Here is a 16,465-nt window from a genome sequence, read left to right as displayed (position 1 = left end):
GAATATATGACAAGTATACACCCAAAAGCTATCGCATAAAGAAAGGAATGGAATTTTACAATCCGAAGCAGGGAAGAACAACAATTACTCCATACGACATGATGTTCTGCGATACGTCAAGATATGCGCTAGAGCAAGTAGACACATATGAAAAGATGTTTAAAAGAATTCTGTGACGGACTGAGGCATGAGATTAGAATGGCTTTGGCAAGCCATGGTGGATCGTCTTACGTGGAGTCGCTTAGCAAAGCGTTAGGCATTGAGGCAGCAATGCTGGGAGAGAGACCAGCAACTGCGCCTACGTCTGCACCTCCACAGACTCGGGCTCAAAACTTTTGAGAAAGAAAAAGATAATGGGATATAGTAACCCTGGCCAAGCTAAGAAAAGGGCCATGGCAGGGGCAGACGTCCCAACAACGTGGCTATGACACATCAAAACAGATGGGGAATAACAAGTATGGGACTCCACCCTGCCCAAAGTGGAACAAGAACCATGGGAAACTCTCCAGGACTGGTAATGAAGGTTGTTGCATAGCAACTGGAATGAACATTATACAAATCGTTACCCGAATAAGCAACAAAGGGCGGGTCTCAGGCTAAACACGCCTGTTCAGACTCTGCATTTGAGCAATCCAAGCTTTGCCCAACCATACCAAGAGCAGTAACCACACCAGCGATAGTAACAACAACAATAATAGCACATGTGTGCTTGAATTTAGAGCTAAGCATAAAAATTATTCAAGTTGGAGTGAACAACTCGTATGTTATGCCGATGAGAGACTTATACATAATTTTAGGAATGGAATGGATAGTTGAGAACTATGCCACCATCATTTGCAATGAAAGTCAAATTTCTTTTCGACCACGGGGAAGAAACTGACACGTTTTCATGGGATCAGCATGGGTAGGAGAAAGACGATCATCTCCGCCCCTCAAGCAACAAAGATGATAAGAAAATGGTGTCCACCCTACCTTGTGTACTTGCACAGAAAAAAAAAAAAAAAAAAAAAAAACCGAGAAAAGTATAGGAGACGTGACAATCGTACGTGAATTTCCAAATGTTTCCTAGAGATTTCACCGGGGTGCACCCGTTCTTTTGTAAAGAATAAAGATGGCACATTGAGAATGTGTATCCTTTACCGAGGATACACATCAACTTATGGAGAGTTGAACAAGGTGACACTCAAGGACAAGTATCCTCTATCGAGGATAGACGACTTCTTCAAGCAGCTCAGAGGAAAGAGTGTGTCCTCAAAGCTAGATTTAAGGTCTAGGTACCATCAACTATAGATTTGATAAGAAGATGTACCCAAGATGGTCTTCCGAACTAGATATAGACACTATGAGTTCGTAGTGGTGTCATTTGGATTGACCAATGCACCAGCCATGTTTGTGGACCTCATGAATCGAGTGTTCCATCCATACTTAGGCAAGTTGTCTTAGTTTTCGTAGATGATGTCTTGATCTACTCGAGGAACGAGAAGAACCATGAGAAACACCTGAGGATAGTCCTAAAAACATTGAAAACAAAGCATCTTTATGCTAAGTTCTGCAAGTGCGATTTTTGGCTCAACAAAGTCACGTTTTCGGGACATATTATCTCATTAGAAAGGATCAAAGTGCACCCTGAGGAAGTACAAGCTGTACATGAGTGGAGATCGCCTACCAACCCCAATGAGATCAAAAGTTTCTTGGAATTAGCAGGTTGCTATCAGAGATTCATAGAAGGATTTTTCAAAATAGCAAGACCAATGACCCAATTACTCAGGAAGGGAATTAAATTTCCTTGGACAGAAGTATGGGAGGAAAGATTTCAAGAAGCTCAAGGAGAAGTTAACCATAGCTGTTCCAACAGCTGACAAAGAATATGTGATTTATACAGACGTGTCCAAGGAGAGTACTTAGTTGCATGTTAACGCAAGAAGGAAGAGTGACAACATACGCATCACGATAGCATTAACCACATGAATTGAACTAGCCAACTCATAAACTAGAATTAACTGCAGTAAAGACCATAAAAGTTTGAAATACTTTTTCGAGCAAGAAGATCTTAACATGAGACAGTAAAGATGGCTCGAACTAGCGCAGGACCGCGACTGTAGTATTAACTACCACCCAGGCAAAGCTAACAAGGTAGACGACTCCTTGAGTCGTAAGACTCAACTTAAGTTGGGATCTCCCCTTACTTAGGAAGAGGAACCCATGAAAGATTTTAGTAGAATGAATTTAGAAGTGGTTCAACCACTAGAATCTGTAGAAAGGAATATTGCCACGATGGTAATAACACCCAACTTTATAGGAAAGCTGATAATGCAAAAAAAAAAAAAAAAAAAAAAGAGAATGAGACCTTGGAGAGAATACATTATCAATAGGAATAGGCAAGCCTGGACGTTACCACTAGACGTCGGATGCTGCGTTAATGATTGAAGAAAGATTGTGTATCCCACACTATGAGAAACTCAAAGATGAGATAATGAGCGAGGCTCATGACACATCATATACTAGCCACCAGGGAAGCACAAAATATACCAAGACTTGAATAGACAAATTCTAGTGGGAAGGTATGAAGAAAGATATAGCTTCACTTGTTGAGAAACTCCTAGCATGCCAACAAGTGAAAAAAAAAAACTTGCACCAAACACTGTATGAAAAGTTACAGCCATTGAAGATTTCAGAGTGCAGGTGGGAGCACATTGCAAGAGAGGTAATAGTGGAGTGACTCACGAAATGCGCTCGTTTTGAACCAATACTGATCGCATACGGATCAGACAAACTAGCCCAATTATATGTCTGAAAAATTATGCGTTGCACGGCGTGCCCGTGTCAATTACTTCAAACAACGATTCGAACACCCAGACTGTAGATGAACTTGCATAAGGAATTAGGCACAAGATTTAATTTCAGTGCTATCTTCCACCCACAAACAGATGGACAGTTTGAGATAACAATTCAGATTCTCGAAGACATGTTAAAAGTAGTAGAACTAGATAGAGGTTGGAGTGAGGAATCAATGTTACCATTGATTGAGTTTGCCTATAACAATAGTTATCAGGCAAACGTCGATATGGCGTCTTATACGGCATTATGTGGAATAAAATGCAAATCACCATTTTATTGAGATGAAATAGGTGAAAGGATAATTTGAGGGCCAAATATGACTGGCGAAATGATTGAGATAGTTTGTCATATTAAGATAAAGAATAAAATAAGCACAAGATAGACAGAAATCGTATGCTGATACGCGCCGAACTAAGTTAGATTTTAAAGTAGGAGGCAAAGTCTTCCTAAAAGTATTACCCTCCAAGGGAATAACTAGGATTGACGTAAAGGAAAAGATTACACCACAACTTGTGCGACCATATGAGATTTTAGAAAATAGGCCCAATAGCCTATAGATTGGTGTTACCGCCAAGTTATGAGAATGTCCAATGTTTTTCACATATCCCAATACAAGAAGTATGTTTTGGATCCAAATGACGTGATCCACCCAAAACGAAATGGTCCTTAGCTCAAATTTGAGCTATGAAGAAAAGCCAAAAGACATCTTGGATCGTTAAGAGCAACCGCTTAGAAACGAGTTCATCACTTTGGTGAAAATCCATGGAGACACCATGGATAAGAAGAAACTACATGAAAATTTGAAGGTAAGATGCTAGAAAGATATCAGAACTGGTGCGATAATATGCAAATTTCGGGACGAAATTTTTGTTAAGGGGGGTAGTATGTAGTAGCCCGCTATTTTATTTTATGATTAAGATTAGTAAATGCGATATTTAAATTATTGCATCCTCAGTTATTTTTAATCCAGTGATTAATTTCCTGTTAAGTTAGCCTAGATATTTGAATTTAATGCAATTGCATGTTATGATCGCAATCGAATTATTGAGCCAGTCAATAATTTATAATTTTAGATTTATAACTGACTTAGTAAAGTCAAGTTATTTTTTTTTTACTTGCAATAGAAATATCATTTCTATGTATTTACCTTTATCACTCGAGTCGTGGATTTATTTCAGCTTGTGAAGTGAATTAAATCTACAGATTTAATTTAGATTTATTCTACAAGTCACGATGTTAATGGATGAGAAGTCAACAATCAAAATATGAGAATTTTTAGAGTATTTTGTATTTTTAGCAAGACCCGAGATTAATAACATATATAGATTTACCAACAGAGAATGATTTATTTTATTCATCACATCACAACTTTACAACTTATTATTCACTACATCCCTATTTCCTACCTACTACATCAAGAAAACAAACCAAACTTCCTACCTACTACATCAAGAAAAGAAAAGGGAAGGCATGCGTGTGGGAACAAAATCAGCCATTTTAGTAGACTACTCAAGTATAGCCATTAATGCACTCCTTCAAATAAACATATCAGCCAACAACACTCTTCATTCATTCCCTTAGACACCAGATTTGAGAGAGAGTAAGATGATTTCTGCTGCCAAACCTTGAGAGGTAAGTCTTGATTCGAATTTCCTCCATTCCTCTTTAGTACCTCCTGAAATTGTCAAGAAACAATATTTGCTGTTTCAGCTTTCATCTCATTGAATCCAATCAACAACATCAGCTACCAACACAAAACAATTGCAAGGTATCTATACTAAGCTCCTTTATTTCGAATCCAGTTTGCATATCATCCAACAAGTATGTTATTTTCTAAAGAATTCAGAATAAGCATAAATAACATAATCATTTTTCCCATATAGAAACAACAGACTTCACTAACACAAGATTATAGAAAAACAAGAGCTCACTAGACTCATGAACAATAGCTTTAGAAATCTCTTTCCCTTCCACGAGAATCATGAAATCCCTAAGGTGTGAAGATGATTCATATTGCATAATAACCATAGCATGTTACATATATAGAATAGCTCAATCAGTTTTTATTCACAAGACAAAGGCGTAGAATTTTATGCGAGATAATTACGTTTTAACATATTAGTTTCTAAACCAAGTACTCAAGATAGCAATAACACTTATGAGATTCATAGTATTAGATACCACAAGAATTCCTTTTACACAACAGTTGGGGATCGAACTTAGCTTTTGGGGGAAAGGGTTTGTACCTGTTCCATTAAACAAGGAGGATGGCGACTGCCCGCTTGGCGGTGGCAGCCTCTGGCTTGCTACCTGCCGGACGAACACAGGGAGGAGAGCACGGCGACCTCGCCGATTTTAGAACCCGGCGGCGGCGGCAAAGGTGCTAGCGAGACAGAGCGGTAGCATTCGAGGCCAGGGTCGAGGGCGTGACAACACAGCGGAGGAGCTGTACGCCGCGGTGATTTGCGGACGAGTTCCGACACGCAGCGGCGGTTGTTCGCCGATTCTTCAGTGGCGGCGGCGGCTGATTTCTGAGGAAGAAGAGCTAGGGCATATAAATTTAGAAGAAAAGGGTAGTCTGGATTGAGGAATTTAGAGGAAGAGATTGTGAGGGGGAGAGTGAGTCGGAGGGGAGGCCCCATCGGAATTTCAGAGCGGCGGCGGTTCGGCGTGGAGGCGGCAACGGCTGGCTGGAGTACACGGCCGATCTTGGTTCTCAGCTTGAAACCTTGAAGAAAAGGAGTTCAGCGTGAATTAATTTGGTGTTTGGGCAAGCTGGAGTTTGGGCTGAATGTATGTTATGATGGGCCGCAATTAGGAGTTAAGCTGGGCCGGATTGAGGCTGAGCTTTTGGGCCTTTATTTTAAGTAGTATAAGCTGCCCTTATTTTCCTTCTTATGGGCTGTATTTAATTAGTTTGGGATGGAGTTTTTTTCCATTATTTTATTTAAGCCCGATCAAGGATTTGATTTATTAATCGATTAATTAGACTCAACCGTTTCTAACTATGATTTTTAATTTCGAATGAGGTTATGAGATTAGTAAGCGGGTTAGCAAACCCTAAGATGAGTGGATTAATTAAGATTAATAATCTGATATCATAAGACGAGCTTTGATCCAATATTTGGATTAGTAATTAAAGGAATATGAACCATGCATATTTATTTTACGCATTCTCATTTATTTGAGAATTTTCATCGAGCTAAGGTTTGACCTTATGTTCTCGCATTCAAGGTTAAGCGCAAGAGTAAGAGCTAGTCAATGAGCTACTGAACTGTAGCAAAGCTTCACTATCAGGTGGGCATTACTTTTACTATACGTATATAGAGATCCCCTGCGTGTCGTAGGCCTCTTATACGAATGAATGCATGAGATGATTTAACTGTTAATTTTAGTTTTATATATATCTATCAAATGAGTTTAATGTTACATTTGAGCAAGTTATTTCGTTACAAAATATTTGAGTTAAAGTTATTTCAAGTATTGTCTTGCCATAAAATGTTTAAATTTTAGTATGATATCTATCTGCTTTGGCTTTGCCAATGATGCAATCGAATTCGGGTCCTGAGCAGTTGATAGCTATCCTGCCAGGGCTAGTGTACACCAGTGACCGTGAGTCATCTAGCGGGTTGGCCGGTCAAGTGACCGTGAGAGGTGGCCACCTCTCCGGCACCAAGTTCCAGATATGATAGATTACAAGAGAACTTAGTCTGCAGACGAACTTTAAGAATCACAAATGAATTTAGTAAGCTTGGACCTTTTAGCTAAAACTCCCTTGCTGTACTGTTTATGATGGCATGACAATTTATAGTTTTTACGCAATGATGTGTATATTTAGGCATACGTGCCCACTGAGTACTTTTGTACTCAGCCCTGCATATATTTCTAAATGTGCAGGTTGAGCAATGGCTGATGAAGATGAAGTGATGAGCGGAGCTTTTGTCATGAGTTTAAAATGGACTCTTGGATACATGTCTTCATACATGTAATCAGATTATGTTATTCCGCTGCATACTCTCAAGTAATATGTCTTTAAGCTAAGTCGGGTTCATCCGAACTCACGAGTTAATCGAGTCCTTGTGACTAAACAACAGTTATCTTATGATTGTCCCTCCTTAACAATGATTTGATTTCGAGCCTTCATTATTTATTCACCCCCTTTCTATCCCCGCTTCTAATCTCCCTCCCTTAGTCACGGTTTCCCCGATTTAATTATCCTTAATTAGGTTCGGTCGTGACAAAAGCAAATCCTCCTCCAACATGTTAGTGTCCAATTCTCCTTCATGCTTTAGTCGTATGCACTCATCCTTATAGTTAGCAAGAACAAATAACATTATTGAAACACTTTTATAATGTAACAAACAAAATAAATTGCATGTATTAATCTTACAATCTTTTCCATAGTCTTCTTTAACTTCTCGTCTTCTATGTCGCCACTCTTGGGCACTCGTGCTCTCTTCCACATGATAGCTCTATCTACATCATCTTTGCCACATAATTCATCCTTCTACAATTATAATATTTTTTTTTGAGAGGGAAAGGTCTTTCATTCATAATCTCGATGTACAATCTCCTGGAGCCAACTCGGAAAATCCGATCTCCAGACCATTACATCAGAATGCCAAGTGGCAAAGTTTGCCAAACAATGAGCGGCTCAATTGGCCTCTCTACGAGCATGACAAAAGTAAAAAACAAGATAATTTTTAGCATACAAAAACGCTTCATAAAGCTCGTCGCAGAGGGAGTCCGATCCGTTGTGTTGATCAAGGACAACATGAACCGCAAGCAAGGAGTCCGAGTACACCACCACCGGTCCGAGATTTTGCTCCATGCAGTAGCCGATGCCCAGGAGAAGGGCGTGCAGTTCGCCCATCAGCGTGGTCTCCGTCCTCCCAATACGGCGCGCCACAGCCGCAACCACTTTTCCAGCATGGTCACGAACAATAAAACCCACTCCAACAATGGCTCCTCCTTCATGAATCGAAACATCAACATCCAGCCGAAGGATTCCTCTAGGAGGGGGTTTCCAGCGACGTTCTCCCTCCCTCGGCAGAAGTTGGCTTTGAGCATGAACTCGGGCCTTGGCTTCTTGGAAAGCTTTCAAGAAATTAGCACTCTCAAAAAGTGCTTCCTCCCAGTTGCATTGTTTCCCATTATGTTTCAGATCACAAAGATTGCGCCAGACCATCCAAAGGCATATGCAAAACAGATCAAAGTTCTCCTCGCCATGTTCCTTAAGGATTAGGCACAATAAATCCTCAACTTGGAGATGGAGCTTTGGCTTAAGAGTAGGCCACCACTTCGAGAGTTTCCAAAAGGATTTTACAACATCACACGCAAAGAGACAATGAACAGTGGTCCCCCACTCCCGTTGGCACCAGTGGCAGATACCGTTTGTGGGAATATGATGTCGACGAAGATTATCCTCAGTGGCTAAAAGGTTTAGAGAAGCTCTCCAGATAAAAATTCTGACCTTTGGTGGTATATTAGAGCTCCAAACTGAATTCCACCACACTTTCCGGTCCGACATCGTAGCTTCATGGGTGTGGTAGAAGCCAACTGCACATAAGTAGCCCGACTTCACCGAAAAGCTTCCTTTCTCGTCAAAGATCCAGTATCGTCCATCTTCTTTTTCTGAATTACTGATTTGAATGGTAAGAATATTAGCAACCTCATAAGGAAGAAAGAACTCAGCCAGCTTCTCATCATTCCAGTTACCACACGGCCTCAAAAGATCAGCCACCTTTAAGTTTTCTTCGCAAGGGGGGATTCGGGCAGCGATGCCAATCCTGCTTCCCGGGATCCACGGATCAAGGAACGCCCTTGTCGATTTGCCGTTGCCAATCTTCCACCGTAAGCCTTTAATAAGAAGTTCCCGGCCCCAGATGATAGATCTCCAAGCGTATGAGGCGTTAGCTGTAATCCTTGCATCCATGATATCACAACCTTTATAGTATCGTCCCTTGAGCACCCTAGCAACCAGAGAGTTAGGAAATTTTATCAGCCGCCAAAGTTGTTTTGCAAGGAGAGCCTTGTTGAAAGCTGCCACCTTACGGAACCCCATCCCGCCTTTTGACTTTTGAGAGCAAAGAATATTCCACTTGGCCCAATGCATGTGTTTGCCCTGTACAGTTTCTCCCCACCAGAAGTTTGCACAAGCACGCTCGATATCCTTGCATATAGCATCAGGAATTTTGAAGCAGCTCATGGTGTAAGTTGGGATGGCCTGAATGACGGATTTGATAAGAGTCTCTTTGCCTCCGGCTGAGAATTGTTTGTTATTCCACTTGCTCAGTTTTTTGCACGCCCGCTCCCTTAAGTAATCGAATTGAATCCTCTTTTGTCGAACCACAAAAGTCGGGAGTCCCAAGTAAACTGCGAATCCTTGAGTCTCACGGAAGCCCAAAATGCTCACTGCCGTATCCATATCCGCTGGAGAGGTGCATGGGCTAAAGGTGATAGCTGATTTCTCAAGGTTAAGCAGTTGTCCGGATGCCGTAGAGTAAAGCTCCAGCGCCTCCTTAATAGCAGCGACTCCCTCGGCTTTAACCTTGAAGAACAGAAGACTGTCATCTGCGAAGAAGAGGTGCGACACAACCGGGCTGGATTTCGCGACCCGAAGGCCGTCAAAGAGCCTCTGAGACTCGTAGCTGTTGAGAATGGAGGAAAGACCCTGGGCGCAAATAACAAATAAGAATGGTGACAGAGGGCAGCCTTGTCGAATGCCACGAGTAGGGATGACCTGCCCATAAACCTTACTGTTAATGACAAAGGAGAAATCCACAGTGGTGACACAGTCCATTAACAACCTGGCCCACTGACTAGGGAAGCCGAGAGTGGTAAGCATGGCCTTCAGAAAGTCTCATTCGACGCGGTCGTATGCCTTGCTCATATCAAGTTTTGCTGCTGCGAATCCGTGTTTGCCGAGCTTTTGATTTCTGAGCCAGTTCATGCACTCATATCCAACTAAAATGTTGTCAGATATCATCCTTCCCGGAACGAAGGCACTTTGTGATTCATCGATGACGCTGCCCAGAACTTTGCGCAATCTGTTTGTAAGGGTCTTTGCCACAATCTTATATATAGTGTTGCAAAGGCTTATTGGCCGGAAGTCTTTCACCAGTTTCGGAGCTTTGATCTTTGGGATAAGGACGATCAAAGCTTTGTTCCACTCCTTCACTGATCCTGTTCCATTCAAAATCTGGAGCACATCCTTTGTCACGTCCCCGCCGATTTCTCCCCAATATTTTTGGAAAAAAATCGGTGGAAATCCATTCGGCCCGGGGGCCTTGTGTGGATTCATTTGAAAGATAGCCCTTCGGACCTCAGCTTTGGAGAATGGCTCAGCCAGAAAACGAATATCTTCAACACTGAACCTATTTGTCACCCTCTGACTGATGATGTCGATATCTGAATCATTGGGATTAGAAGAGCTGAAAAGATCATGAAAGTAGTTCTGAATGATACCTGCCATATCTCTTGCATCTTTTTTTAGGATACCAAAAGGATCCAGGAGCCCCTTGATCGTATTCTTTCTTTTCCGCTCGGAAGCAAAGCCGTGAAAATATTTTGTATTCCTGTCTCCCAACCCCAGCCAATTGGCTCTAGAGCGTTGTTTCCAGTGCGTCTCCTCGGCGTCAATAAGGCGCTCAATCCTAGCGTCGATCTCTCGCAGCTCAGTGTTAGAACCTCTGTTGGTACAGCGGTTGAGAAGTTGGGCCCGTTTCTTCCTCAGCTCTTCAAGTTTCAAAGTAGGGTTGTTGAACTCGGACCTCTTCCATTTGTCGAGGTACCTTTGACACTGTCAAAGTCGTTCTTGGATCGAAGAGCCTCCACTAATCCTCCAATTCATTAGAATGTCAGCACTGAAATTGTCGGCTAGCATCCACTTTTATAATCCTCCAATTATAATAAATCATGCTTAAGTCAATCTATTTGCGAGAGGATTTCATGAGCCTCCCATAATCAAAACGTGATGAAAATTTTACGATAACTATCTGTATATTCATAACATATATCCACCAAATTTTAGCCCAATCGGACACCATTTACTATGACTAAAGAATTTTATAAGTTTACTGCTCAGTTAAGTTAAACTATCCGGTCGAAACAGTTTGAGGGAAGATTTCATAGGCCTCCTATAATCAAAACGTAATCAAAATTTTTTAGTAACTACCTGTATGTTCCTAGTATATATCCACCAAATTTCAGCCCAATAGGACACCATTTACTATGACTATATATTTTTACAAGTTTACTGCTAAGATTAGTGAAAATGTCTGACACAAACTGATGAAACAATGATCGCAATAATCTAAAAAGCAATAATCGAGACAGGATTTACGTGGTTCGGTCGTTAAGACCTACGTCCAAGGGAGATCTTCGAGTTCTTCCACTATATTTCGAGATAATTACATTTTACAAGTGTGTTGCTCCCAAATAAACTATGATCTTAATGCTAATGCTAACCTTCTATTTATAGATGTGAGAGTGAGCCCTAAAGGCCTTAGGCCCATGAACTCTAATAATTGGATTTAGGCCCTTTAATGCCTTAATATACCTTAGTCTTGATTTGACCCATCTGCGCTGTCCTTCGTTGCCCGTGTTGAGTAGCTCCCTTGCGCAGGCGAGTCTGTGCTGCCAAGTAACTTGGGTAGTCTGCGCCGCCAAGTTCCTTCGTCCGTGCTGCCGAGTCCCTTTATTATCTGAGGTCCTCAATTAAACCTGCGCTGGTTGGCTTCGTTCAATAAGAATAATAATAACAATAATAGTAATCAAGTAAGATGTTCTTGTATTGCTAAGCACAGCGCTGATGAGTATTCTAGTCCTCATCACAAACAGTTTGAGGGACGATTTGATGGGCCTCCCACAATCAAAACATAATGAAAATTTTACATAAACTATATGTATGTTCCTAGAATATATCCACCAAATTTCAGCCCAATCAAACACAGTTTACTATGATTAACAAATTTTACAAGTTTACTGAACAACTGATGTGTCAAGCCTCAACAATCAACCTTCTACTTCGGACTGAAGCTCAGAGATTTGCATTAAATGATCCTGCAACGGCATTAAATGCATTGAATTTGAAGATCGTCCTTTCTAGTACACCAACTTTTCATTTTGGTGTCAAAGTACTGACGCACCATGCTCCTAGGACAAAGAGGACTCAAACTCTTAACCAATTAGGAGCAAAGAAGATTGAAGCCTCAGCCCAAAGTACGGAATGTCTCACAACGGCAGAAATCCTGAAGACCATCTCTCCAACGGATCTATTCAAGACTTCGCCTATAAATAGAGCTCGAGGAAAATCTTCAATCTGGGGATGACCGATTCGAAGACATACGTTGAAGCTCTGCCGAATTAGAGAGCCAACTCTTTCATAGATAGATTTCGAATAGAAGAAGAGAGTAAATCATCGTTGTAAAATCAGTCTAGCCGATTATCAAAACTCTCTTAATAGACTAGGCACCTCATGGTGTATCATTAGCCTAGCATATATTACCTGAGATCATGTTCTCAGTAATCTAAGTTGGAAGTGTTCAAACCTCTTTTCAAAGAAGAGGAAAGTGTGTTTGAATGGTTGTTTAGTACCAAGAAACTAAACAGATGGTTCCTTGGCACGAGTCAAGCCAAGTGGTTGTGGTTTAGTACCAGAAAACTAAACTGTTGTTGGTTGTGGTTTAGTACCGATTCAAAACTAAACCGTTCGGTTTTCTTGGCTCCTAGAAAGCCAAGATTGAGTTCAGCTTAAAGGTGCTTGCTCAATTACCTTAGCATTAGCTGAGTGGGTACGACAGTGTCAGGGCGTGCTAAGTGTTAAATCCAATTCAAGATGAATTGGTAGGTTTGCTGTGCACCTCTAAAGCATAAGCCCAGAATGTTTGTCAGACAAATAATCTAGCTGTGGGTGTAGGAGAGATGTCTCCGAACCACGTTAAAAATCTTTGTGTTATTTATTTGCTTTCAGTTATTTCCTTTATTTGTGCTTATTTATTTTTAACTGAACTGGATTAACTGAAAAGAGAAAACAAGAGTTTTATAAGTAACAAACTTTTTCTAAAGGCTATTCGCACTAAGTTTAAATTCCGCTTCTGAGTTGTTAATCCTACTGATGACTGATAGTCAGAGAGATTAATAACTCTACTCTGTTTTACAAACTAGACTGAAGCCTTACTTGGATATCAGCTAAGCCCAGTGCTCGACTGTTGTCAACTCACTGAAGTATCTGCAGTATCAGTCTACAACCTATTTCTAACTGAAACTGGTTAAGTTTGTTTTGATTACGAAAAATAGCCCACCCAACAATTTCATTCATAGCATGTTTTTCACAATCATGTTCCCGAAACAGTTTAAACCATAACATTTTTAAAACATTGTAACACCAGTTACCTTTTCCTTGATTGAGCGTGATGCAATGGAGTGTTGAGCGGTGTCGTATGAACTCATATAAGTCTAGTGACTCGATCTGGACTTAGCTTTTAAAATCAATTTTCTAGGACAAGAGCAAACGAACTGCTCTGATACCACTCTGTCATAGCCCACTATTCCTAATGGTGGTAAGCCACAGTTATGGCTTAGGATGAGAGTTAAGAAACGGAGAAAGAAAGGGCATCTACTTAACATAAAAGTATTTTGAGAAAACATGACATTAAAAGAAAGTACGAGGACCACATTTGATCATTCAAATAATTACAAAACATTCACATAAGGTGACCTAATCGAAGGGGATTACCCAAAAATGAATACATTGACTTCATAACGTAGAGTTACCATAATCAAAGTATTTCGCAACGGAAAACGTGTGAGATATACATATGAAGATGTATACTCAAGGCTACATTACTTGAAACGACAAAGAAATACCCGCTCAACACCATTCCATTCCATCACCTGCTCAACCTGCACATTTAGAAATACATGCAGGACTGAGTATAAAAATACTCAGTGGGCACTTGCCGAAAATACATTCATGCAAAATATACACATATATACATTGTACTGCCAAACAATAACACACAAAGGTTTTCTTGAAAGACCTGTGCTTACTGAAACATTTATTTTATTTTCATAAAATCGACTGGCCAGTCACATTTTCCTTTTTTTTTATATCTGTCCTTTCTGTCACGCGCCGGGAAGGAGGCCTCCTCCCACGGACGCCAAGACCGGTCGCAAGCGACTCGCGGTCTCTATGAGTGTACACGTTAACCCGTACTAGCAAACCTTCGTCTAACATAGGGTCCGAATTCGATTTCCTTTGAAGTTGGCGAACCAACACAGATAGGATACATACGTAAAACATAAATATTTTTGGCAGACAATAATTGTATAAGCATTTCATTTCATTTCATAAGACATTTCATTTTCATTTCATAAGAGCCATTTATCATTTGAGCATAATATAAAATTGAAATTAATAGTTAAATCATCTCATGCATATATTCGTATAAGAGGCCTACAACACGCAGGGGATCTCTATATACGTATAGTAAAAGTAATGTCCACCTGAAGATCTTAGCTTACTCTCGTAGCACTCGAGGTGAACTCACTTCCGTCCTCTGCTCGTGTCTTCTGATATCATAACATCGAAGATAATCAATAGGCTAAGATAAAAAAAAAAATTGGTTAGGAACCTTCTTACTAAGAATGCTCTTCCTATCTTAGTACTATTATGTCACTCCTCATTACTACACTCCAACTATCTCAATCTCATAAGTATAACGCTACTTAAGTAATCACTAATCCTACTCTCGACTTGTCGCTCATATAGAACTAAACTACATCAACAAATAAACACATAGATATGCATACACAAAGCAATATAAATCCCAAATTAATCATTGGAAAAACTAATCAATTTTAATAACATCTTAACAATCATACTTAATTTTTTTTTGTAAAAATCAAAAAATATTTTTAGTTGGGGAAAAATTCCCAAAAATTTAATTTAGAAAGTCAAATACACATAATAACACATTCTTAAATCATTTATCCAATAATAATTCACATTAACAAGTTATTCCACATATTATAACATTCTTGACAAACTAAACTCTAAATTTCTTCGTTGAAAAATTCTCAAAAATTCACATTAAGCTCACATAATACACAATAGCACGAATATGTGTTCAAACGACTCAAGAAAAATCAAACTCGGCTTCCCCTTTTTCTCATCACATTCGGTCAAGACCTAAATCCTTAGGGGTTGGTTCATTTCGTCTCATATCACATACATAAGCTCAATTAATCATCAAATAGCCATATATAATCATATTCAACACATAACTCTTCGCATATGAAAGATCTCATACAAACGCGAAAACTTAACTCTGTGAACTTTCACATTTCATTTATATTTCTCAATTCAATCATGCTATAATTCTTCATATAGTCCGATTAGCATATAGACATCATTAATCCAAACATTGATCTCATAAATAAAAAATACCCAAATCCTAGTAAACTAAACTCAAGCAAGTTTATACATATCCATCAATTAATCAAATCGATCATTAATAAATAGTCCTATCATGCTTATAATCAATTAACCTTAGCCAATTTAATCATTTAACACATTATAAATTAAAAAGTTCAAATTTAAAGTAAACTAAACTTTTTAAAAATCTTTAAATCATGCATGAATCATAAATCAAACTTTAGATCTATCAAATTAACCCACTTAATTACATATATAAACCATCAATTAGCAAATTAAAGCATATAAGCAAATTTGCCCAAATTCTATCAAACTAACTCACATCAAACTTCATCAATCGATCTCAATCATTAATCCAATCCATTAAATATCATATTAGCAATCTTAATAGCTCATATCAATAATCAATCCATCAACCAATCCTCAAATTCAAAAATTCCCAAAAATAGGTAAACTAAACTAACTCGAAATCCATATTTCATTTTAAATCCAATTTTGACACATGAAAAAAGACTCAGTAGGATCCCAATTACATAAATATCACCTCAAATTAAGAAAAGGAAAATAATTTTTTTTGAAGGGCATGAACCCTAAATTTTCGAAAATTTTGAAGATTAAAAAGGGCGGTGTTTTCTTGCTTGATCTATCCATATACACACATATCTATCACAAATATAACTAGATCTGAGTAATTACCTCTCTTACTCAAGGACTTCAAAGAAAAGTAGAGACTTTCTTGGCTCAAAGCTTGAAATCCTTTCAAAGTTGTAGATGTTTAAGGATTGATTTTAGTGGAGATCTATGCTATAGAAATGATTTTTGGAGCTTGGAGGTATCATCAATGGAGGATAGAGAAAGAAAAGATAAAGAGGGAGAGGGGGGGGGGAGGGGGAATTGTGGGGGAGAGATCAGAGAGAAATTTGTTTTGTTTAAGAGCTAATACTTGGTCACTAAGTTATTAGAGCAATTAATGCTCAACTTGGTCACTTACAAATTTAATCCCAACTTAGCTTCTTAGATAATTCACAAAGCAAGTTGGTCCACTTGGTGAGAAATATCACATGCTATAATATTAAATAATGTGAGTGAGTGTAGGAATGTGTAGTAAAATTTAATCATGTCCAATTATTCACTAATTAAATAAATCTATACATTATGCACGCATGTGGCCCAAAATAACAATAACAC

General features: G+C 39.3%; 1 long non-coding RNA gene across 1 annotated transcript; it reads right to left on the bottom strand.

Annotated features, from left to right (window-relative positions):
• Positions 1-13,486: 13,486 nt before the first annotated feature.
• On the bottom strand, positions 13,487-16,046 carry LOC131017138 (uncharacterized). Its single transcript, XR_009099445.1, has 3 exons — positions 15,974-16,046; positions 14,347-14,444; positions 13,487-13,743 (listed from the first exon to the last, which is right to left on the bottom strand). It is a non-coding gene; the product is annotated as an uncharacterized LOC131017138 (long non-coding RNA).
• Between the last annotated feature and the right edge of the window lie 419 nt (positions 16,047-16,465).

Source organism: Salvia miltiorrhiza, chromosome 1 (genome assembly GCF_028751815.1).
Source record: "Salvia miltiorrhiza cultivar Shanhuang (shh) chromosome 1, IMPLAD_Smil_shh, whole genome shotgun sequence".
NCBI classification, from domain to species: domain Eukaryota; kingdom Viridiplantae; phylum Streptophyta; class Magnoliopsida; order Lamiales; family Lamiaceae; genus Salvia; species Salvia miltiorrhiza.
The sequence above is the reverse complement of the archived record's forward strand: the minus strand, read 5'-3'. Positions and strand labels throughout refer to the sequence as shown.